Consider the following 23,969-nt stretch of genomic DNA (forward strand, 5'->3'; position numbering starts at 1 on the left):
AAGTTCAGGATTATTTTCCCTTCTGTGAACAGAACAGATTTTTAAAAAACCCAATAGGTCTCTCTCTAGAGAGAACATTTTTCTCTGACATTTTTCAAGTATCCTCTGAGAAATGTGATCCATATATAACACATAGGACAGGAGGAGACACCTCAGCTAGAGTACTCAATGTCAATGGCACTTTTTTTAAAAAAGAAAAAAAAAATCTCTCTCAATTGCTGTTGAGAATGTCTCACACTGTAGCCTTAAGCTGTTCTGGAACTCACAGGCTAGCTTCAAACTTTCAGCTTCCAAAGGACTGGGATTATAGCTGTGAGCTAATATATTCAGTTTAATAAATAAATAAAGTTTAAAAAGGTCTTTTCATAAAAATGATGGTAAGCCAAATTCTGGTTCAAATAAAAGCAAACGTCTAGGTATAGTGGCACATGTCTGTCTTCCCAGGACTTAAGAGAAAGAGGGAGATGTATCAGCAGTTCAAGTTCACCCTTAGTTCCGTAGAGCCTGAGCTATACATGAATCTGTCTCAGCAGAAAAAAAGAAGGGAGAGGAATGGAAGAGCTAACAAAATCCAATGCTGAGGGAGAAGGTACATAGTGAAAAATTATTATTCAGCTCCCCATGTAAGAGGCATTGAGCAAACAGAGTAGGTCCAAATTTTTTAAGGGCCTAGTTTTTGTGACAGGAACACCATGTATTGACCCAGGCCCTCCCCTTTGTAAGAGTTGCTAACAAAGGTTGCCTCACTGTTAGGGAAGTCATCCTCTTATCCAGTATCTTTCTGTCAGCTGCCTCTACGTGGCAAACATTGTTCCAGGAGAGATGAATAGTCACTGCAGGGGAGAGACTATGGTCAGGATTCAGATGGTCAGTTAAGCCCAAAGCATTATGGGAGCATCGAGGGGGTGGGGCAGGGAGTGGGTTGAGGTAGATTTATGAGATTGTGTAGGACTTGGCCTAGGAGAGGCTAAGGGATATCTCAACTATCCCGAATGCAGCAGTAGTTAAGGGACTGGCAGTTGAGAGCCAGGCATAGCTAGAGGGAATTCAAGAGTCCAGGTAAGGATAAGAAGCTAGGGGTTTCTGTGAGGCTAAAATATAGCATGAGAAGTTTCTGAAGTAGAAATGTGGGAACATCAGCTGACTCACCTGGTAAAACTCACATTGGCTGAGAGGGGCAAGGCTGGCTGAGCACAAAGAGAGAAAAAGAATAAGAACGTGTGTTATAATGCCACGGCAGAAGTCCGATAAGAGACACAGTCAAGACTCAAGAAGGTGGGAGATGAAGAGGAACTCAAAGATGAGTCTCAACTATCCATTTCCATTAGGAGAGTCGGTCTCTGGGAAGGGAAACCTGGGCAGAAGGCTGTCTCTGGGGAAATGTTTGCTGGGTAGGCACAGGACCCAAGGAGAAGTGAGCTAGACTAGACCAGCACACAGAAAATAGGACGCCAGTGGAAGGATGAGAGGCTCTCAGTGAAACCCCGTGGAGTGTTAGGAAAGAGGAAGGAATCAGTAGACCCTGAGAGCCGAGGAAAGGAAGAAAGTGAGAAAGCTCAGAACGGTGGGAAGTCCTAGTCATCAGGAGGTAAGGATCAGATTCAAGAGGAAGTTGGTCTCAGGGGCTGATGTTCAAAGCCACCAGGAACTGGCCAAAGACCTCCTTCTGTCTCTCACCTACCAGAAGAGCAGGGATGCTAGCTTTTCCAAGCATTTTTCCTAACTTCACCCGAACAGCCACAGGTCACCTAGTGTGTGGTCCTTTGGCCAGCCAGGAGCCTCCTGTCTCCGTGCAGGCTAAAGAGCATGACTCAGAATCAGCACCCTTTGTTCTGTCAGTGACTCAAGGCCTTTGAGAAACCCTTAAACGCCTCAACCTTTTGTGTAGCGCTGGCAGCCGGGAGGGAAGATAATGTGATCTTCACCTCAAGAGGAGTCAAGGAACCTGTGGAGATCAAGTTATTTCAAGCTCCTGCTCCGCCCAAGATCCCCAAGGGCACTAAGCTCACAGAGTCTAATTTGTCACAAGGCTAAGCATAAGACAGACAAACTTGTTCCTCTGGCTTCTGAGAACCAGACATTGTTTTTCAACAACGATGAAAAGTGAAACGCTTTAAAATGCCTGGAAATGAATTTATAATTAAATATTTACATACATCTGATATGGAATGAGATTTGGACAGAGGGTGATTTTTTTTTTCCTCTTCTAAAACGTGTATTCTGGGGAAAACCTTAGCTGAAGACTGAGGTCAGGGTCTGTTGATGTCATTTATAAAGTGGCACTTAGAAGGCTAATGACAGCTATGTCATTGCGGCACTTCTGAATTAAAAAAAAAAAAAAAGATCCTTCTGAATCACAGATGCAAATAAAAACCAAGATTAGAATCTATTTTTACTTTCACACTTAGTATACCTTTTGCTTACAGAGAAAGAAGACGCAGGAGACGTTAACAGAATCTCATTCTCTGGACATTCATATTTCCAGAATATTTCTAGATATGTTTTATTTCAGAAGAGAATATAGATTGTCACGAAGAATTACTAAGACTCACTACTGACTGGACAGATAGCTCAGTGGTTAAGAGCGCTTACTGCTCTTACAGAGGACCCTGGTTCAGTTCCTAGCAGCTAATGGGCAGCTCACAAATCCTTGCAACCCCAGTTCCAGGTGATGAGGTACCCTTTTCTGGCTTCCATGGATACTGCTCACACACGGTGCAATAAACTGCAGGGCTGGGTGCGGTGGTGTATGCCTGCAGTGGCAGGCAAATTTCTATGAATCTGAAGTCAGCCTTGTTTACATTTAGAGTTTTAGACCATCCAGAGCGACATAAGACCCTGCCTCAAAACCAACTACAAAAACTCCTGCAAGCACACACATAAATAAAAGTACATCTTAAAAAGAAAAAAAAAATGAAATTAGGACGGTGGCAGGGGGCTGGGAAGGCAACTCAGTCAGTCAGTACAGGATAAGGACCAGAGCGCCTGTCTCTTGTCCTACTGGGGTAAAAAGTGGAACAGCTGAGCGTGGCAGCATGCGTCTGTAATCCCATTGCTAGTCAGCCAATCTAAGTTCCATGTTCAGTTAGAGACCTGTATGAAATGATAAGGTGGAGAATCACTGAGAAAGACACTTGAAGTTGATCAAGTGTGCTTGAGCGTCCACCTGCCTCTGCCTCCCGAGTACTGGGATTAAAGGCGTGTGCCACCACCGCCTGGCGTGAATCAGACATTTTTACACACTGTGCCCTTGCAAAAATAACAGAGACTTATTCCATCCACTGTTAACAAACTCCTAGCACTCTCGTGGCCACCAGGGTTGCCCTTATCTACCTTCAAACCCAGAGTTCTCACTGTTCCAGTCAAGAAACACCTGCAGTTTTTTAGCAGTAGAGTCAGCTAAATTTAAATCAAGCCGACCTGACTCATTTAAATCAGTCAAGAAAAACAGCTATCTTTTCAAATTAAAGAATTCATGTTTCTTTTTGCCATAACAACAACAGACTTCATAAAACTCATGGGTGGATTATTATTTCAAGATGGAGGGGACAATGTCTTCAAATATTCTCATTATTTTATTTTTAATGCCATAACTCAGCCTTTCTACATACACATATTTTTATAATGAAAACTGCACTCCACACCTCTTCACGCATTTTTTTCATATCTTACAGCTATTAGAAACTCTACACAGCTGATTCTATATCAAAATTAAATGAAGCATCTATTTAAATAGCCAAAGAACTCTCTTCTCAAAGTTAATCATGGATATTTTCCCAGCATATTAAAATCTAATAACCTTAACGCAAACAACTTACATTTAAATTGTTTTTTGTTTAAATAAAAACCGGAATTACTCTGAACCATCAATCATGGTGAGATGAGCAGCTGAGATAACTACCTTTGTTAATCAGCATTAACGCTTACCAATAAACACTCAGTCCTTGATGGCGGTGCTAACTTTAATTACAGCACTAAAATTTACTAGGAAAAAGGAATGCTCATGGCAAGCCACTGTTAGCAGATAAGGAATACATTGTCACCTAGGATTAAAATATAAGAACTGGGCTGGGGAGAGATGGCTCAGCAATTAGGAGCTTGTACATTCGGGGATTTGAGCTCAATTCCCAGAACCTACGGTTCACAGACACCTGTAATCCCAACTTCAGGGGATCTAACACTCTCCTTTAGTAACCATGGGCACACAGACACACGTATAATTCTTATTAAATCTCAAAAAAGAAAGTACTGAAAACTTTAGCACCGTGAGATCCGCGCGGTTTTGGTTTTGTTTGCTCTGCACTTTTATGTTTTGTTGAGGTGGGGAGGGGTGGGGTGGACTGGATGGAGACGATTGGGCTGGTGAAATCTACTTCAGCAGCTTAGATATTGAGTACATTCTCATGCTTTGAGATAATTTTTTAAACTGTCACAATGGCCGGGTGGTGGTGGCGCACGCCTTTAATCCCAGCACTCGGGAGGCAGAGGCAGGCGGATCTCTGTGAGTTCGAGGCCAGCCTGGTCTACAAGAGCTAGTTCCAGGACAGGAACCAAAAGCTACAGAGAAACCCTGTCTCGAAAAATCAAAAAAATAAAAAAATAAAAAAAAATAAACTGTCACAATGAACAAATACCTACCTTCCAATATTTGTCAAGATTTTACCCTGAATAAACATAAAAAAGAAGAAAAACTATTTATGTTGGGGGAGGGGGACATAGCCAGTCAAATGTAGAGCCATCCGAATGTGTACCTGTGGAGGCCAGAGGACAGCTCGTGAGAATGCTCTCCTCCCAACAGGCGAGTCCTGCGGATCGAGCTCAATTACTGGATGGCAAGCGCCTTTCTGAATAAGCCCTCTCACTGGCCCGAAAGCTATACATTTTGGTAAAGCAATCAACTTCTTATTTTTTTGTTTGTTTGGTTGGTTGGTTTTTGGCTGGGGGATGGAGGTGTTTGTTTTTTGAGCCAGGGTTTCTCTGTGTAACAGTTCTAACTGTCCTAGAACTCACTCTGTAGACCAGGCTGGCCTGGAACTTTCAGAGCTGCCTGCCTCTGCCTCCCAAGCGCTGGGATTAAAGGTGTGAGCCACCACTGCCCATCAGCAATCAACTTCTAACAAACTTTAGAAGTATGTAAATTTCTCTTTAAGGTAATACGTTTTAATTCTTTTCAGCCAGGGATAGTAACTAGCACACTCCTATATTTCCCACACTGGGGAGGCAGAGATAGGCAGTTGAAAACTCAGGGTAAACCTTGTTTTCAGGGTAAATTCCAAGCCAAAGAAGGCCATATAGCAAGACACTATTAAAAAAAAAAAAACAAACAAGCAAGTAAACATAACACCATTCCTTATACAGGCACAGTGCCTTGTTTGTAATCCCAGCACTCAGGAAGTTGAGGCAGGAAAATTACCAGTAGTTCAAGGCCAATCTGGACTACATAGTAAGTTCCAGACCAGCCATGGTTACAGAACAAAATCCTATCTCAAAAACACAATAACAAAAAAATCTATTCTAACACATCACAATTTTGATGTAACCATTTCTTTGAAATCTAAAAATCTGTGGTTTTAAGAATTTATGGTGCACCCACACACTGAGACAATGGGGATGTTCTATCGGGAACTCACCAAAGCCAGCTGGCCTGGGTCTGAAAAAGTATGGGATAAATCTGGACTAGCTGAACATAGCAGACAATGAGGAATACTGAGAACTCAAGAACCATGGCAGTGGGTTTTTGATCCTACTGCACGTACTGGCTTTGGGGGAGCCTAGGCAGTTTGGATGCTCACCTTACTAGACCTGGATAGAGGTGGGCGGTCCTTGGACTTCCCACAGGTCAGGGAACCCTGATTGCTCTTCAAGCTGATGAGGGAGAAGGACTTGAACAGGGGAGGGGGAGGGAAATGGGAGGCGGTGGCGGGGAGGAGGCAGAAATCCTTAATAAATAAATAAATTAAAAAAAAAAAACTCCCTGACTCACATCACCATCTCACTGGTGGGAACCACAGACCGTTACTCACTGGGTTATTGAAAATACAGAAGAGAAAGTATTTGGGGACTTGGCACAATTCCTAATAAATATTAACTCCTCCTGAAAAAAAAAAAAAAGAATTTATGGGTACAAGCTAGGCATGGTGGTGCAGGTGGGGGACAGAGACAGGATCTTGGTGAGTTCGAGGTCAACCTGTTCTACATAGGGAGCTCCAGGGAAGCTAGGACGACATAGAGAGATCCTGTATCATATATGTATGTATCTCTCTCTATATATACATACATGTATATAATATGTGTGTATGTATGTATACCTATATGTGTATATATGTATACACATACAAATGCTTTAGCCAAAAGGATCTCAGAGGCTTTGTAACAATTCAAGAGGATTATGCAAAATTTACAGAAAGGCAACAAAATGAGCTAGAAAATTCAGTTCTTTTGTTGTACTCTTTTAAATGTGGTGGAAGTAAGCTCAGAGCCACAGGAGTTTGTGGCCAAATAAACACTCACTACTTAGCAGAAGTTCCCAGTCATAGCCCACTGTGAACACGCATCCTGCAACCTAGTTTCGCGCCTCCAGAGCAGAGGGGGAACTCTGGGTGTGTCTATGGCCTTAAGTGTCCCCAGTGGGTGGTGAAGGACAGTAGACAGAAGTTCTGTGGCTTGTTACCTCATCATGTAAAACCTTCTGTCTTCTTCCTCTTGGCCTTCGACAGAAGGAAGTCATACCTGACACAGGGCTGGGCACACCCTGTGGCTGAATGGTCACTGTAACCTCACAGTTCTGGTTACCCTGCTCCGGCCACATGTCACAATCTGAGCACAGGCCCACATTCTCAGAACTTTCTCAGCCCTTTGTCTCTCAGTATGCCACCTTGAAGGACGGCAACGCTAGTGAAAATTCCATCTGCCACCCAGTCTGCACATCCTTCAGGAGGGAACCGGTCATCTTTCACTGCTTATCATCCTCCAACTGCCTCGGTAGCGAAACAAAACAAATTCTCCTTCGCTTGCGCGAGGGAGTCTAATATTTTGTCAGACAGAAATGAGAAATAAACCTAATCTAAGCTGTCAGAGAATCATGAAATGCCCCTGGCAGTTCGGTACGGACTCTTTGAAGAAATGAAACTTCAGTTTATCAAGCGTGATTTTATAAGCAACACTGATTTAGCTGGTAGATAACACGGCTGTCTAATCATTAGTAGGCAGACAACAGCCATGTGAACACATCAATTAGGGGCCACTGCCAAAAGCCCTTGAGATCTTGGAGATTAACAGCCAATCCTCTGTTTTACAAGCTCACATCAAAAAGAATATTAATAAGAGGAGGGGCGATGTGCAAGCTTGTCAGAGTAATTCAGCCACTAACACAAGGATTTTTTTCCCCTTTGCCTTCTTCTCTCTGTTGAACTGAGCCCAGGAAGAAGCTGGCATCAGCTACAAAGTGCAACCCTGCCAATTTCTTGGAAGATGTTTTTCACTACCATATGGGAGCTTGTAAGGGTCTGCAAACTGCTATCTGGTGAATAAGGACAAGCACGACTTCTTCATGTCCCCTTGCAAATGCCAGGGTAACACAAACTGAATTGTCATTGAATTATTTCTAAATTAGCATGCACAGGAGAAATAGCCACTGGCTTACCTCAATCAGAAATTCTGTAAAATCGCCTATGTATTCCGTTCCTAATACTTCTTCCATCCACTGAAATTTAATTAAGAGGCACTACTAGCTCTAACCTACACACTAATGAGTTTCTCCAAATTAACATAGTGCTTCCCATTGTCGAAGAAATCACAATGTGTGCTAAGACGTCAATGCTTTCCCTCCAGCTCTCTCAGTAAAACGAATATAAATTCACGGATATTTCTAGGGCTAGAATTAAACCTGTTTTCACCAGCCGCACAGGTATCATTTACAGAAATGAGTATTAGAGGCACAGCACTCATTTTAGGTCTATCAGTATTTAACTTGCTGCCAGTGAGGAGGGCTGTATTTTTGTCAATAACCAGATTAAAGCAAACAGCTGGCCACGAATTGTTTAGTGGGGTTCCAGCAGGCTCCCTCATGTACAAACAGAAGCCACTGCAAAAAGTGTGGTTTGGGTCTCCCCACCACTTGCAGATTCGCTTGCGCTTGCATTTGTGAAAGGCGGTACATTTACAAAGTGTTTTCTATCATTTCATCTGTTGTTCTTCATTTGAAAGTCAGCGTGGGGTGGTGGGGAAAACATTAGGAAAGGGAAACGAAGCAGGGGGTTCCTGTTACTTTTCCATAGTCGGGCTGTTTGGTCTCCAGTAAGTCACTTAATTCAAGGGCTTGTTGATGAGGAATTTTTAAATCAAGGAGTCTGCACTTGGGTTCAAACACTTCCTAGAGTCTAAGAAGCCTGAAAGTTACGGAAGCTCCGGTCTGTACTTTTGTATGTTTGTCCTTTCTCCTAATCCCTAGAGACAGGACCCAGGGATGCTCAGTTAAAAACTTAACTTGCTAACCTAGAGGCAACTGCACAATCAGGAGGTAGTCCAGGCAGGGTTGTGCCACTTTTTCGTGACAGCAAACTTCAGTCAGGTGTGGTGACTCCTTTAATCCCAGCACTCAGAAGGCAGAGACAGGTGGATCTCTGTGAGTTGAGGCCAGCCTGTTCTATGTGGTGAATTCCAAGAAAGCCAGGACTACATAGAGAAAACAAAAGAAGGATTTCTTTGTAGGCCCAGGGTTCTGACATTCATCAAAAACCAGAGTGTCTTTGCCTGTGATGACAGCCTCTTATGATTTCTGAAGGTTGTCATAAAAACCAATAAGATACTGCTTTGAAAGTCTTTAAACATACTTGCAGGGGCTCCTGAAGTCAAGAAACATTCCTTGAGCAACAAAATTAAAAATTATTGTATCAAGATTAAAAACAATGGACTACTTTTACTTATTAGAAAAGAAATAGGCTTCTAAGTAAGTAATGTGTCTGGAAAATGTAAGGGAAATATGATGGCAGCTCTCCCCAGGTTCTGCAGATGCTATCAGCAGGTTACACAAAAGATGCAGAGACTTCCCCATCACTGGGCTTCCTCTGTTTCAGTATTTCACAGCAAGAATTCTCTCCTCCACCAGTATTGCTCAAACTATCTGTTGTTGTTGTTGTACCTGTAATGTTTGCTTTTGTTTTAAAAAACAGGGGATAACTGTGTAGTTATTCCCTACAGAATATGGCATTTAAAATGTTTTAAGAACTTAGACTTTTCTCAAAAATAAGACATGTCTGCTTCTGGAAGCACCAATTACTTCAGAGAGGTTGATGGACAATGAAGAAACTCATTATGGAATTTGCCTTCAATGTGACAAGGCTAGCCATTTTGAGCAAGAAACTGCTCTTGTCTAGACTGCTTGATGGTATACTGTATGAACTGGAGATGCAGGACCGACAGGAAAGTGACTACTGAACTTGCCAAAAAATGAGATGGTCCTTCAGTGTTCCTGCTCCACAGAAGAAACTGTCAGACATTCTACAGGACATAGAAGAAAACAACTGATGAACTTATCCAATACAAGGCAAAACAGATCTTCCAATTTCCTACTTCACTGAAAAATATGCCAGATTCTCTGGGTCTGTAGGTTGAAGATGGATGCCCCAATGTTGCAAAAGAACTTTGGGTAACTGTCCAGGTAGCAAGATGTCTCTGTCAATTCTAGAGTTTTAGAAGTTGCTTTCAAAGCATTTCCTGGTTATATAGGTAATCTAATATGTCTTTAATGGAGTTGAGGACAGACAGTTATAGACATAATTTTCCTTAGTTATGATAAAAGATAAATTAGAAATGAAACCTTAGACTCACAGAGATAGGATAGATGACAGCATATTTCCTTTAATTTTGCCAGTTCCAAATAGACTAAAAAGTGTAACTATAATTCTTGCTTGATTCCTGTTTTGTTATATGTAATTTTATTATGTTAAAGCTAAAGTCTTCCTTTGAATTAGACAGAAAAGAGGAAATGATGTGGGATGTCCTTCTGTATGTGTTGCTTTTATTGGTTGAGGAATAAAGAAGCTGTTTGGGCAATGGTTTAGCAGAATAAAGGAAGGCCAGAAGTTCAAACAAAGATAAAGAGTAGGCAGAGTTGAAGAGATGCCATGTAGCTGCCGAAGGAGAAAGATGCCAGAACATTACCTGTAAGCCACAGCCTTGTAGCGATACACAGATTAATAGAAATTTTAATTTAAGATGTAAAAGCTAGCTAGGAATATGCCTGAGTCATTGGACAAACAGTGTTGTGACTAAAATAGTTTCTGTGTGATTATTCGGGTCTGGGCAGCCTAGACAAAAGCTCAGTCTCCATTTACATGTATATCTTTAGCTGACTTTAACTTGCTACAAAGACCAGGCTGGCCTCAAATTCACAAAGATCTGCCTGCCTCTGACTCCTGAACATATGCTATCATGCATACCCACCAAAACCACTTGTTCTTTTCAACCACAGTTATGGCTAATGATTACATAGGTGCACAATGATGACATATGCCATATAGAAACCCTCAGATAGGGTAATGTTTCAAGTTCTTTCGTGAATTCTAGCATAGACAGAAACGGCTAAATTCATGCTTGATTTCCTAAGAGCTCATCACACTCCAGACACAAGGGCTAGCTATTTTTGTGCCTGTGTGTATATGCACCCATTTGGGTGTACACATGGGCAGGGCCTGAAGCTGACTTTGGATGTCTTCGTCAATCACATTCCACCTTAAATTTTGAGATAATGTCTCTCACTAGACCCAGAGCCCTCCATTTCTGCTAGACTGGCTGGCCAGTACCCTAGAGAATACTGGCTGTACCGTTCCAGGCCAGATGTACAGGTGAGCACTGTTATACCTGGCTTTTTAACTGGGTGCTGACAATCCGAATTCAGGGACTCACTCATACATAGCAAACTTTTCACCCTGAGTCATTTCCCCAGTCTTCCACACCCCATTTTTCCCTTTGCAAATCAGGCTGGCTTTAATGTAAACTTTCCTATAGGTATCTCTTTTTCATTTGAATATTGTGGGTATTTTCTTTTCGTATTTGCAAGAATGGCTGTCCATTTTAGCCCTGGGGGTTTTGTGGCTAACAAAGAACCCATCAAACAAAACTCTCGCAACACACAGGACAGTCACTGTGATCTGGTATTCTGACACAGCATACACTTTCTGAGTAAATCATCTTTATCTTTGTTCTTTAAAATTCAACAGATAGACCCTACCCGACTTGGGAAGCAGATGCAGTCCAACCAATTACATAAATAATGGCACTTGTAAAAAAATTATAACTACATGTAAATGCAAGACAGACAAAATCCCACATCATTTCTAACAGTGTCTATGCCTGTGATCTCATAGGAAGGACCCACGGGAGCCACACTGAAGACCCTCCTCTAACCCATGACTGCCACCAAGGAGCACACTGCTCAACAAGTACTGACAGGGATAAAAAATAAGTAAGAGTGTCCTCAGGGGTCCACCGGCTCACAGGGGGAAATGTGCACGCACAGATCCCAGAACAAAATGGGAAAGGTGCGCTTAACAGACTTTCATCTGCAGAGCCTTAAGCAGAAATGGGGATGGAGATTAAGGCTCTTGGGGAAGGACATTGAGAAGATGTGGTCCCAGAAAGAAAGAAAAACAGAAATAGAAAACAGGATCCCCAAACAGTGGCTTTTGCTCATTAACACGAGAGAAGTCAAAGTGCTGCTGACCAGAAGAAATGACCTGCACAGGTAAGACTGTGGAGGAAATCCATGCCACTGAGCATTTGGACACTGCCTAAACATCTCCCCTTGCCATGGCCAGTGTCCGAACTGCTCAGCCAAAAGGGCCAGCAAAGCACAGCCCAGCTCGGCTCATCTTTACTACATGAGCAGGTCATTTGTGCAAGGAGTTCCTGCCGCATGATTCTAGGAAGCGGGAGTAAGTGTGTCCTGGCCATAAATCTACCTGGGGCTAGACCTAGATGGTCAGTGCTTCCGGCTCCACCACCCATATGGCCACATCTGCCAAACACCTTCCTGAATTGGTATTTAAAGCAGTGCTAGGGAGATTTTTGTATAAGAAGTTATCTTTTCTGAAAGTAGATTCGAATAACCATTCTTAAGAGGGAAGAAAGGAGAGAAAGGGAATATGAATCTTCAGAGTGCCTTGAATCTTCATCTAAATTTGCAGAAAGGAGGAGCAGGGCAGGGCAGGGAGGAACAGGGAAATGGGGGAGGGGAGTGTTAAGCATTCCTTGGGTAATTGAGATGTACAACTCTGATAAAAGTGTTATGTTCAAGTCAGGCATGGTGGAGCCCTTCTCCTCTGTAATCTCAGAAGCCAGGAGGGAGAGCCAGGCAGATCCCTGTAGGTTCGAGGTCAGCCCTGTCTACAGTTCCGGTACAGTCAGGACTACATTATGAGACCACAGCTCAATAAAACAAAACAAACAAAAGGACTTCAAAGAGAGTTAGAGCACTAAAAAAAGCAGTAGAAATCGACTCGATAGTCTTGGAATAAGCAAGGTCTCCCTAAGCTGATGCAGTGCCCAGGAGCCATGAAAGGAAAATAATTATGGACTTGAATACACAGTTTAAGACTTTTTGCACCGGGGTAGTAGTTGGGAGAATGTGGGGGACTTGAATAAACACAAACCAGTCCGAAGAGATGGGAAAAAAAAAAAAATTTGCAGGGGGCTGAAGAGATGGTTCAGCAGTTGAGATCACTGGCTGCTCTTCCAGAGGACCGGGGTTGAATTCCCAACACCCGCATGGCAGCTTACAACTGTCTGTAACTCCAGTTCCAGGGGTTCTGACACCCTTGCACAGATATATATGCAGGCAAAATACCATAAAATAAAAATTAAATTATAAAAAAAAATTTGCAAACCACTCACCATAAAGGCTTGCTAGACCTCAAGGGTGCACGAGTGTGGAAGGATGGGTATGAGCAAGAAATGGGCAAAATATTAATATGTTTAGTTAACATACATTTGAAATATCAGAAATATTTTAACATCAAGTAGCATCTGGCTTACAATAAAACCAGGCAAAGATTACAAGTTTTCAACGCTTAAGAAAATACTGAAATACAATGACTTATACTAATAAAAACTACAAATTGAAATTCAGGTAAATTGCTATCACATTAACATTAAAGCCAGAAAATCATAAGCCATGGTGGTAAATTGCAGTAGTGAAACACACATTGTATATTCTAGTGTTGGATGATGCACAACATACAATTGTGTGGAAGGAAAATTAAATTTTGAGATGTATAAATGAAAAGTTAGTTGCTCACCAGGACATTTTTTTTTTTAATAATGGAAAAATACTGCCAATAGTTTGCATGCTAAACTGCGGAACCCAAGGTAAAGAGTGATCTTAGAACCCAGCCAAGCGAAAGGCCAATGTGCAGATCAGTTTCTTCAATGCTCTCATTTGTGCAGGAGATGAGAAGTACAGACCTGTATGATTGACAGACCATTTCAAGAAAGGCACGGGGCTTAATGAGGACTGGCTCTAGGGAGCCGGCTGGGAAGGATGAGGGTTTGAGGAAAGAATGTCCCATTTCCATTATGAGATAGATAATTGCAACTTCCGCTTCTCCAGACTCTTGTACTGATTTTTAAAACTTTTTAAAGTCATTTAAGAATTAGTTTAAGTCTGAGGAAGGAGAATCTCCTGTTTGAGGACAGCCTGGACCACAGACAAGGGTCTGCATCAAGCGCAGCAAAACAGAACGGCAATTTACCAAATGCCACTGATTTACTCAGGCCAGTCTCAAGTAGGAGATGTGCTCTTCTGCTTCAATGTTTGTTTGTGACGAGGCCCACTGCGTTGCCCAGGCTGGCCTCTGAGTTGTGATCCTCCTGCCTCAGCCTTCTGAGTGCTGGGAATTACGAACTACGGGACATCACCCAACATGTTAGACTCCACAGGAGTGTGAACGTAGAGAGTGTAAAAGACGAGACCCAAGAGATAGGTCTTTATAGCATCACCCCATCATTTTTAAAGCTGTTGTTTGTAAATATAATAATAACCAATTTTATTGATAAAGTGACAGCATATAAAGTATGTATGCGCGAGTGTGTGCATGTGTGTTTGTGTGTGAGAGTGCGTGTGTCTATTAAGTGTGTGTGCTTGGGTGGTTATGCGTGTGCAGCTATGTGTTTATAAAGTGTGCATGTGCAAATGTGTGCATGTGTGGTTGTCTGTAAGAGTGCGTGTGTTATAAGGTGTGTGCTTGGGTGGTTATGTGTACGAATGCACGTATGTGTTTATAAAGTATGTGTGTGTGCCTGTGCTGTTGAGTGCGAGAGTGTACATATTTATAAAGATGTGTGTTCACATGTGAACAAACACCTAGAACCTAGAACATACTCCCTCAGGAAAGAAGCCATCTTCTAAGGAAGGTTCTAGCTTGCCCATTCCTCGTATCCCGCAGGATTGGCAGTGTTCCGTGTGGAATCAGTGGGCATAATTCACACAAGATAATACCTCTATCTCCCTTCACCACTTAGAAATGAAAAATCAAAATGGTCAGAAGATTAGCTAAGACCACTGAGACCACAGCTTGCCTCCCCTCCCCCGCTGCAGCTCCTTGTTCTCTGCACTTCATCAATCAGCTCAAGCCACTCTGGAAACTGTATCTCCTCAGGCACACAAACACTTCCCACCTCTGGGACTGTACTCTGGGATCTTCATTCCATCCCCGGATCAAATGCCTCTTGACTGTTCTCAAGCCCTACTCAAGCACAAACACATATAAATTCTCCCACCTAGCAGTTCACGCTTCCATCTTCCCCTGCTGCATTTTCCTTTACAAGACATACCACCATGAAACAAAAAGGGTTTCTCCAAAAGAAATTAGAATATTTGCTTCACAGGGGAGAGACTTGTCTTGCTCACTACTGTGCCTTAGAGACCCAGGCACAGGCATTCAAAATCCACTTGTTCAATGAAGAAAAGGATAAAGGCGTGAATGGAAAAATAAATTGAGGCATGTAGACGCACATATAACCTGAACACAAAATAGTCAAAGATCCCTAAACCACAGGAGGAATGGGGAAAAAATGGATACAAGTGTTGTCTACAACAGCTCTATTAAAGAAATTTCTAAGTTCCTAACACTGTAACAACCCACACAGATGGTGAAATAAAATCTTCCTGGCCAGGGGTGTAGCTTCCCAGCATGCTTAGCATGTTCAAACCTGTGCAGTCTCCAGCAAACTTTGCCAGATACTGCTGGCCAGTGGTGACACAAGCCTTTAACAACAGCACTTGGGAAGCAGAGGTGGGCGGATCTGAGAGTTCAATGCCAGCCTGATCTACAGAGTTAGGTTCAGGAAAGGCACCAAAGATACAAAGAAAAAACTGTCTCAAAAAACAAAAACAAACAAACAAAATATTTGCTAGACGTTGCTATTGTTTTAATCCAAAGGTGCTGTTTTGTTTTTAAGCCACAAATACTGTTGACCCTCTGTGTGTGACTGACTATACTCCATCTTTCTTTTTTTTTTTTTTTTTTGTTTTTCGAGACAGGGTTTCTCTGTAGCTTTGGAGCCTGTCCTGGCACTAGTTCTTGTAGACCAGGCTGGCCTCGAACTCACAGAGATCCGCCTGCCTCTGCCTCCCGAGTGCTGGGATTAAAGGCGTGTGCCACCACTGCCCGGCCTTTACTCCATCTTTCCATAGACAGCTTGTTCAACTACAAATGTTTAAGGTAGCCTCCAGGTGCCCAGTCTCCCTACCCTGACCCTCAGGCCTACAAAAGAGCATTTATTAAGCCTTCACTTTAGTATAATTCTATCCCCCCACCCCGCTTCCACAGCAGCACACAAACAGGTCATTAAAAGTTCATACACTTTGAAAATGATAGATGTTTATTTTCAAGACAGGGTCTCACATGTCCTAGGCTGTCCTTGAACTTGCTTTACAACTAAGGAAGACTCTGGATCAATCATGGGGCTCTGTGAAAGCTGGGAAAGTACTCAACCAGCTGAGCTCTGGCCACAGTTACAGCCCCTCCCTGGTAAATAACAAACCGAATACTTCTGTCCTTATGTCAAGCCATTTAAGAAGTATGGATATGTTCTGATTTTCCCCACCATTTATGAACTACATTAAGTCTTTCAGTGACGTTTTGTGTCTCCCTGCCCTGTGTTTCAGTTGGGACAGCAATCGTGGAGCTTAGCAACCGTTGACTCTGATCCCCATCTTAACCTGAGTCCCTGGCACCATTTGGCACAGACGAGCAGAGCCACCTGGATGGAATTTCTAAACTTGCTTTTCAGAAACACCCGATTGCCTGGGGTTTCCTCTTCCACAGTACGTGTGCCCCGGGCTCCTCTTAATACTCCATGGCTCAGCTCTGGTCTCTGTCTTTCCTAAGGCCACTCATGCTCTGGGTGACTTCTCACAGCCACCAACTTCCAAGTCAGTTTCTTCAAGTTCAACCTAAACATCTAACTGAATGAATGAACCTCACATACATCATTTGCCTCAGACTGTGTCCAAAATGTATCATAGGGCTGGGCAGATAGCTCAGCAGTTAAGAGCAACTGGCTGCTTGCTCTTCCAGAGGAGCTAGGTTCAATTCCCAGCACCTACACGGTAGCTCACAACTGTCTGTAATTCCAAGATCTGATACCGTCACATGCAAATATATGCAGGCAAAACACCAATGCACATAAAATAAAAATAAGTAATATATATTTATATAAAAAATATATAAATAATATAATATAAATATATATTTAAAATATATTTTGTAAAAGAGTATCATAGCTGAGTGCACTTGTGCGTGCCTGTCAAGACAACACTCGAGGGTGAGGGCAGGGTGATCGGAAGTTCAAGGTCATCCTCAGCTGTTTATTGTAGCCAGTCAGGAATACATAAGACCCAAAATAAACTTAAAAAGGGGGCTCATAACTCTTGATTCTACCGACCCCACCCCACCCCATTCAGCGTTACCCTTAACTCTTACTATTACACAACTCCAGATCAATTTCTAGCCCATCTTTGGACAATGTGACGACTTTCAACCAAACTCTATAACTGACAAAGACATCTCTCTTGCGTCTCCTGGGGGCTTCATAAGCAGTCCTGTAACCAATTTCACTGGACTTCTGGCAATCAGCTCCCCATACCGAAGAACCATCAAAGGAAGTTTTTTACAAAGCAAAACTAAATCACGTTATTCCCGTGCTTAAAATCTGGAAGCATATTTTACTCCAACCAGGATTTGAACTCCTTAACCATGGCCTACAAGGCCCTGCATGACCGGGCTAGGCCCAGGCCCCAGTCCAATCTGGACATGGTCTGTGCAAAACACATGCCTTGTGTGTTATCTGAGGGGATTTAACAGCATGTCCAGTCAGCCAAGGAAAAAGGCTAGGAAGCACATCCAAAAAAATAGTGCTTGTATCCAATCCAATCAATTCAGATTCCAAGTTCAAGCCCCCTCGAGCTCAGCATCACTTGCTGGGTCTGCTGGTGCAGCTCTTTCTGCTCCAACTGCTTTTCCTCTTCCATCCCAAGCGTGCATTTGACAGGGCTCTTTATAAAACAGCTTCAAACCACAGCCACCTCGGCCTCAGAGATTCAGCCTCTTCCAGAGCAACTTCTTGTCACTGAAAGTCTCAAACATCCCCAAAGTATTTCGCAAGCAGGGCAAATCTACCTTTTTTCTAGTGACCCTCTTTTCCACTGTGTGGTTGTATGTTGATTTTCTACTCTTTTGGCCCTTTGAGGGGCCCACCACCCAGGTTCCAAATAATCACAGGGAGGTTTATTCTTTCTTATGAGTGCCCGGGCTTAGCTTGGCTTATTTCTAGCTTTTCTTAAATTATTCCTTTCTTCTTTTGTCTCTGGGTTTTTATCTTTCTCTATTCTATATATGTCTTTACTTCTTATTCCATGGCTTGCTGTGTAGCTGGGTGGCTGGCTCCTGGTGTCCTCCTCCTCTCTCCCATTCCTTGATTATTTATTTCCTCCCAGATTTCTCCTCCATTTATTCTCTCTGCCTGCCAGCCCTACCTATCCTTTTTCCTGCCTAGCTACTGGCCATTCTGCTCTTTATTAGACCAATCAGGTGTTTTAGACAGGCAAAGCAACACAGCTTCACAGAGTTAAACAAATGCAACATAATTAAACAAATGTTTCACAGGATAAACAAACGTAACACATCTTCAACTGATATTCCACAACACTGTGTCTTAAGATAATGCAAGATTTCTGACAGAAAAGAATGCAACCGTGTGCTCTGTCAACCCTAATTTCCATTGTCCAAGTCAAGGCTTGGGATGAAATAAAAGGTACCGCTGCTTGGACAAACCCCGTCTTCTTACAACCCACCCTGTCCTTGGGTTTGTGTAGCCTGAACTGTATAAGGCAATTCTTACCTCATCAGTAATGTACACAATTCTTATTTCCATTTCTGGAATTAATTGTAAGGTTCATGAGAAATCTCAATAATTTCTAGAAACCACACATAACTGGGTAATATATATATATAATATATATATATATAAAGTTCATAACAAAGACAAAATACAGAAACATACAGCATGAATATTACTCTCAAGTAGTCTCACAGTGCACTTGAATGACTGACTGCATCCATGCTCAGGATCTCCATTTGAATCATACTCTCTACATTAAGTTATAGAAGGTTTGAAAATTCAGGAGGGGGAAATGTCACATTCTGCTTCAATCTTACCACTTACAATCATAATGCCATATTAAAAGAAATCTCGAGAGAAAGGACAGGGGATGGGGCTCAGTGACAGGGCACTTCCTAGTGTGAATGAGGTCCTAGGTTGGGGAAAAGGACAAGGGAAGGAAAGAAGAAAAAAAAAAAAAAAAGGGGGTAGGAAAAGAATTGAGCGAGCTGATTCTAAAATCATCAGGACAAAGGAAGAAAAGACGACCCCTCCAAGAGCTTCAGAAGACAGCGACCACACCCTCCCACCCGGCTCCCTACCAGACACTCCCTACAGCGAGCCTCATTCTCTCTGGTCTTTATCAGTCCGTTCACTGTGGACCTGTGAGCACTATCCCAAAATCACCATTGAGAGCCTTCCAACAGATTGCTACTGGACGTCAAAGCTCTTGATAAACAGTGGAAGAAAAACCAGACTATCAACAGATAGGAGTTTATCAGAAGATACAGAAAGGTATTTTTGCAGGAGTTTAGCCAAGGGGAGCAAGGCAAAGATCACTGTCACATCAGAGTGGAGAACCTTCAGCTAACCCTGCTCTCCAACACCACAGAGTTCAACTTCCTCCCACAAAGGAAGCACTCTCTCTTAGAACCTGAAAAATCACCATACCAATACTGGCCCTTTTTGTTAATTTTCCTTTCATGCAAAACAACCTCAGTCTCAAGCCTTGGGCTGTCTCACAGATCCTGTTATCACAAAAGCAACTGGCGTAGGTAAGTATAACAGATTGATTTAGCGCCCTAGCTCACTCCTCTGCAATGTCTGGTGCATTTCTCTTCCTGTGCAAGAAATATGTCTGTGTTGCTTCCTGACAGACCATTTTCCAGAGCCCATGTCCACTTTGCTCAAACACAACAAACATTCTCGATAGCCACACGGCCTCCCCTTCTGTCCGGCTATTTCCTGAAGTCATTGATATATCATTTCTTTCTCTCCCTATAAATCTAGGTAATACAAAAAAGAGTTCAGTGTAGAATCTATTAGCCGACCAACTTCAAAGAAAATTTACTGGGGAAATGAAGGGTAATTTATGAGGTCAAGAATTAGGTCATCAGTATCCTGACTACGAAGCATGAGATAGCCCATGCCTGTGCTTTCCGGGCCCATCGGCGTCAGACGTGATGGGAAAGGGCGGGTCTTAAATAGTTTGACTCATTCTGGCATAGCTATCATATGCAAAAAGTGTGAAGAAATGGGTGCTGAAAGCAAACTTCCTCCGTCTCTGGGTCTCTGGGCTACCCAGCCGCAGTGAAGCATGCTGGTCTAGGCTTTGAGGGTAAGTCTAAGGCGAGCGCACAATGACCTTAACCAGGAATCACCAGTGATGAGGGAGTGGGAACTTGCCAACCTTGTGAGGAAGCCTGCTGGGAGCTCAGGAAAGGCTAAGCACATAGGTATGAAGCACAATCTAATGCAATCACTCCCCTTCCACATTCTAACCCTTTGTGCTGCTGGAATCGGTCGGTTCTTTAATCTTCCCCCGCCTGTATGCACATGTATGTGTGTGTTTAAGTCTATAGGAGTGTGTGTTTATAAATACAAAGTACACATATATGCCATATTTAGTGATCTATGGTTACTCTTAGTTCTTCTTTGTTGTTTACTCGTTTCCCACACTCCCCCAAAGGGTACTTTGAAATCTTTCCAGTTTTTACAATTAAACCTAACCATCTGGACAAAAATCTTCACATTCACTAAATGAGTCACAGATTTTGTGGGTAAGCTGAGAAACTAAATGCTATGCTGAGCGCTAGGATTTAAACCACATCTACCACAGCAAAACACTCTCTCTCCAATAATCTCTCCAATTATGCACGCACATTCAGGCTCAAATAACATGGAGGCAACTATACCCCACTGCACAGAATTATTTATCCAGTTAGCTTCAGCCTTTACATCCCAAAACAAGCAACAAACCCCAAATGAGGGAGACTCCAGAAACCTTTTAGAATGCATGAAGATGAAAGGGAAATCATTACCTAGCTCTTTAGGACCGGTTAACTCTTGCCTTCTACTGATGCACGGTGGCGAGGCACTCACCAGAGTAAAAAGCAACTTGAGGGGCTGGGGAAGCAGCATTCAAAAACCTATAGCCAGAGGAGTTAAGTTCAAGCTCCCAGCACCCACGCGGGGCTGTTCACAACTGCTGTAACTCCAACTCCAGGGGAGAAGATCCAACACCTCTGGCCTCCACAGGCAAACGCACAGACACACAGACACACACACACCTATACATATACATATATTTTAATAAATAGAATAAACCCTTTAAAAATATCTATTTCAAGGAGTCAGTATGTTCAGTGTTACACTCTAGTAAAGAGGTGGACGAAATAAACAGTTCCAGTATAAAAAGTCTTCTGGTTTCCACGGTGTTTACAACAATTGTCAGAAACTTTAGGTGTTTTAGAGTTAATATCCAGACAGCTGAACTCTAACAAGGCAAGTGATCTCGTGTTGTCAGCTGATCACTGGTACAAGACGGCAGCTAGTAAGAGTTCCCATCACTCTAGGACCCAGCAGGATTAGCCCCTGGAAGTCACTGCAGCTATGCTAGCTCGGGGCCATGGAAAAGATTGGTGGGTACCAGGAAATAATAAATGCAATCTTGCAGCAGCCTGGTGGATTCACATGGTAGTCTTTCAAAGTGCACCTTAAGCCTTTAATATAAGCTAAGATAGAAAGTATTAGACTTGGTGTAAGCAGATTTATAAAAATCATTTTCAGAGCATCTTAGGCTAGCTCCCTCCCCCACACACATTTTATACTGGTAACAAAAAGGATCCAGCCAAATAGCATATAAAACAAGATAAACAGGACCAGAAAGATCTGAGAGGAACTCATATATTAACATAGAGGGGTAGAAAACTCAGCACATGCCTTCCCCATTCTGTGGCTGCAATCTGAACACCTGAGTAAAACACATGTTTAGGTGATTGTGTGTGTGTGTGTGTGTGTGTGTGTGTGTGTGTGTGTGTGTGTGTGTGTGTGTGTAGATTTTTGAGACAGGGTGTAGCTCTGGAGACTGTCCTGGAACTCACTCTGTAGACCAGGCTGGCCTTGAACTCAAGGAGATCAGATGGAAGTACTGGGATTAAAGGAGGGCCTGCGCCACCATCACCCTACCAGGAAGTGACTTCTTAAGAGCCTGGCAAGTATTTCCATCACAAAGGCAGCGACAACCGGCAAAAAGCTTTCTTTCCAGGGAAGGCTAAAGCTGTAGGGACATTCATTCTTCCGCTGCCTCTGTGATTTCACAAAGGCGAACAGAGAAGCCTCCACGGATTTGCCTGTCACCCTTTTGCAGGAGTCATGCTAATCGTCTCTGCAATATTCCAACTTTGGTGTGTGTGCTACAGAGCATGGTTTTCAATTTCCCATTTCCATTTTGGTTTGCTAAGTAAACACAGACTGAACAAACATTAACATTTAAAGAAAGAATGATCACCAAAAAATCAAATTTAGGTGAATATTTGAAGAGGGTCATCATTTTTGGTAATATATATATTTATATTTGGACAGGTTCTCCCATGTAGTCCAGGCTGGCCTAGAACTCACAGAGATCCACCTGCCTCTGTCACTCAAGTGCTGGGATTAAAATTGTGAGGCACCAAGTCCAGCAATTCTTTCCATTGAAAAAACACATTTTCATTTGGTCTGCTTGGTGACAGTGATAGCTTTGATAGAAGGGGAGATTTAAATGTTTGCAGTTTTAAGAAATTAAGTAGAATTCTCACAGCAGTGAAACCGGGTCTCTTCCCTCGTTAGTATAGAATCTATTTCCAGAAAAACATCAGCTATAAATAAGAGCACATTTAGACGTCAGAAGTAGTTTGAGAATGAAGCCATCCAGACCTGATCTGTTCGACCCTCTTTGTTCCTCACTTCCTCCATCACTGTTACATACCCGTCCCTAGAAGAGAGCTCCCAAACCAAGCTACGGGTCTGCCATTTGGATGGGAAATGGTACCATTTCAAAGGCATAAAAAGTATGAAAATAGTAGTGCTAAAACTTGAGGGAGAAAACAACCAAGACATTAAACAGACTGGGATCTTGCAAGCTCAGTTGATCGAGAATGCATCCAGTGGAGCCATGGAGGTGTCTCAGTGGTTAAGAACTGAGCGGGCTGGGCATGGTGGCACATGCCTTTAAACCCAGCACTTGGGAAGCAGAGACAGGCTGATCTCTGTGAGCTCAAGGCCAGCCTGGTCTACAGAGTGAGTTCCAAAACAGCCTGGGCTACGCAGAGAAACCCTGTCTCCAAAAAAGAAAAGAAAACAAGAAAAAAGAGCATCGAGCTGGAGGACCTGGTTTCCACACCCAATACCAAGGCAGCCCTCTCACAGCCATCTCTAACGCTCGTTCCAAGGCATCCGACGTCCTCTTCTGGTCCCTCTGGGCCTGCATGTGGTGCACAGACACAATTGCAGCCCAAACAACCCTACACATAAAATGTTAAAGAACTCATCAAGTGGTGAACGAATGGTTTTAACGTCCCAGTGTGGTGGCCTTGATTGTGGTTCGACAGATCAGAGGCCATAAAAAAAATATTTGAATCTGGAGTTATCAGAAAGGATCACTCGTAGAGAGAAGCAGTTTGAAATAAAGGGTTTCGCTCATGAGGCTGATGGAAAAATGTAAGCAGGGAATGAGGAAGAGTTCAGACTGACAACCCAGAAACCAGTAGTTTATTGGAGACATCCCTAAATCCTTTTATCCAGGAGATTAAAGGCTGAACTGCGATTGCTATGAGAACAAAGGCCATTGTTTCTGGTATTCTGGAAAGTTCATCTGTCATTTTCTAAAGAGAATCACTCTAGCTTCAGACTTCTGGACAACAGTTCTGTGGATCCTTCATGGCTAAGGCTCTTCATTGCCTTCCCGGAGAGTTCCTTTCCATTCAGAGCCATGCTACTACCCAGTGAAATAGGGGACATTTCTAGCAAATGTCCCAACAACTCTGGAGAATATGTTGAATAGGACCTGGGGAACCAAGGGCCCCCAACTATCCATCCTCTTGCCCAAACCCTTTTTCTGCTCCTCAGCTAGTACACTTCCCACTTTGACCCTCACCACCACCACCTTAACAAAATAGAAAACAAAACCTAACAAGAGTCCTCAAGTCCTTCTCTCTCAGTTACAAGAACCTTAGGGTTTTAATGTCTTGACCAGGCAAGGCAGTGATAACCACCTGCCTTCCCACATCCTACCTCATTTCTTGACAGTTTAAGACATGCTCTTGGCCAAA

At 42.8% G+C, this 23,969-nt stretch overlaps 1 protein-coding gene and 1 non-coding gene across 4 annotated transcripts in view; both read right to left on the minus strand.

The window, feature by feature from the left end:
* The window catches only part of Znf608 (zinc finger protein 608), a 111,345-nt gene that overhangs the window by 71,551 nt on the left and 15,825 nt on the right, over positions 1–23,969 (minus strand). The window lies entirely within an intron of this gene.
* LOC113457122 lies at positions 21,983–22,084 on the minus strand. Its single transcript, XR_003377756.1, has one exon. It is a non-coding gene; the product is annotated as a U6 spliceosomal RNA (small nuclear RNA).

Source organism: Microtus ochrogaster, chromosome 18 (assembly GCF_000317375.1).
Source record: "Microtus ochrogaster isolate Prairie Vole_2 chromosome 18, MicOch1.0, whole genome shotgun sequence".
NCBI lineage: Eukaryota > Metazoa > Chordata > Mammalia > Rodentia > Cricetidae > Microtus > Microtus ochrogaster.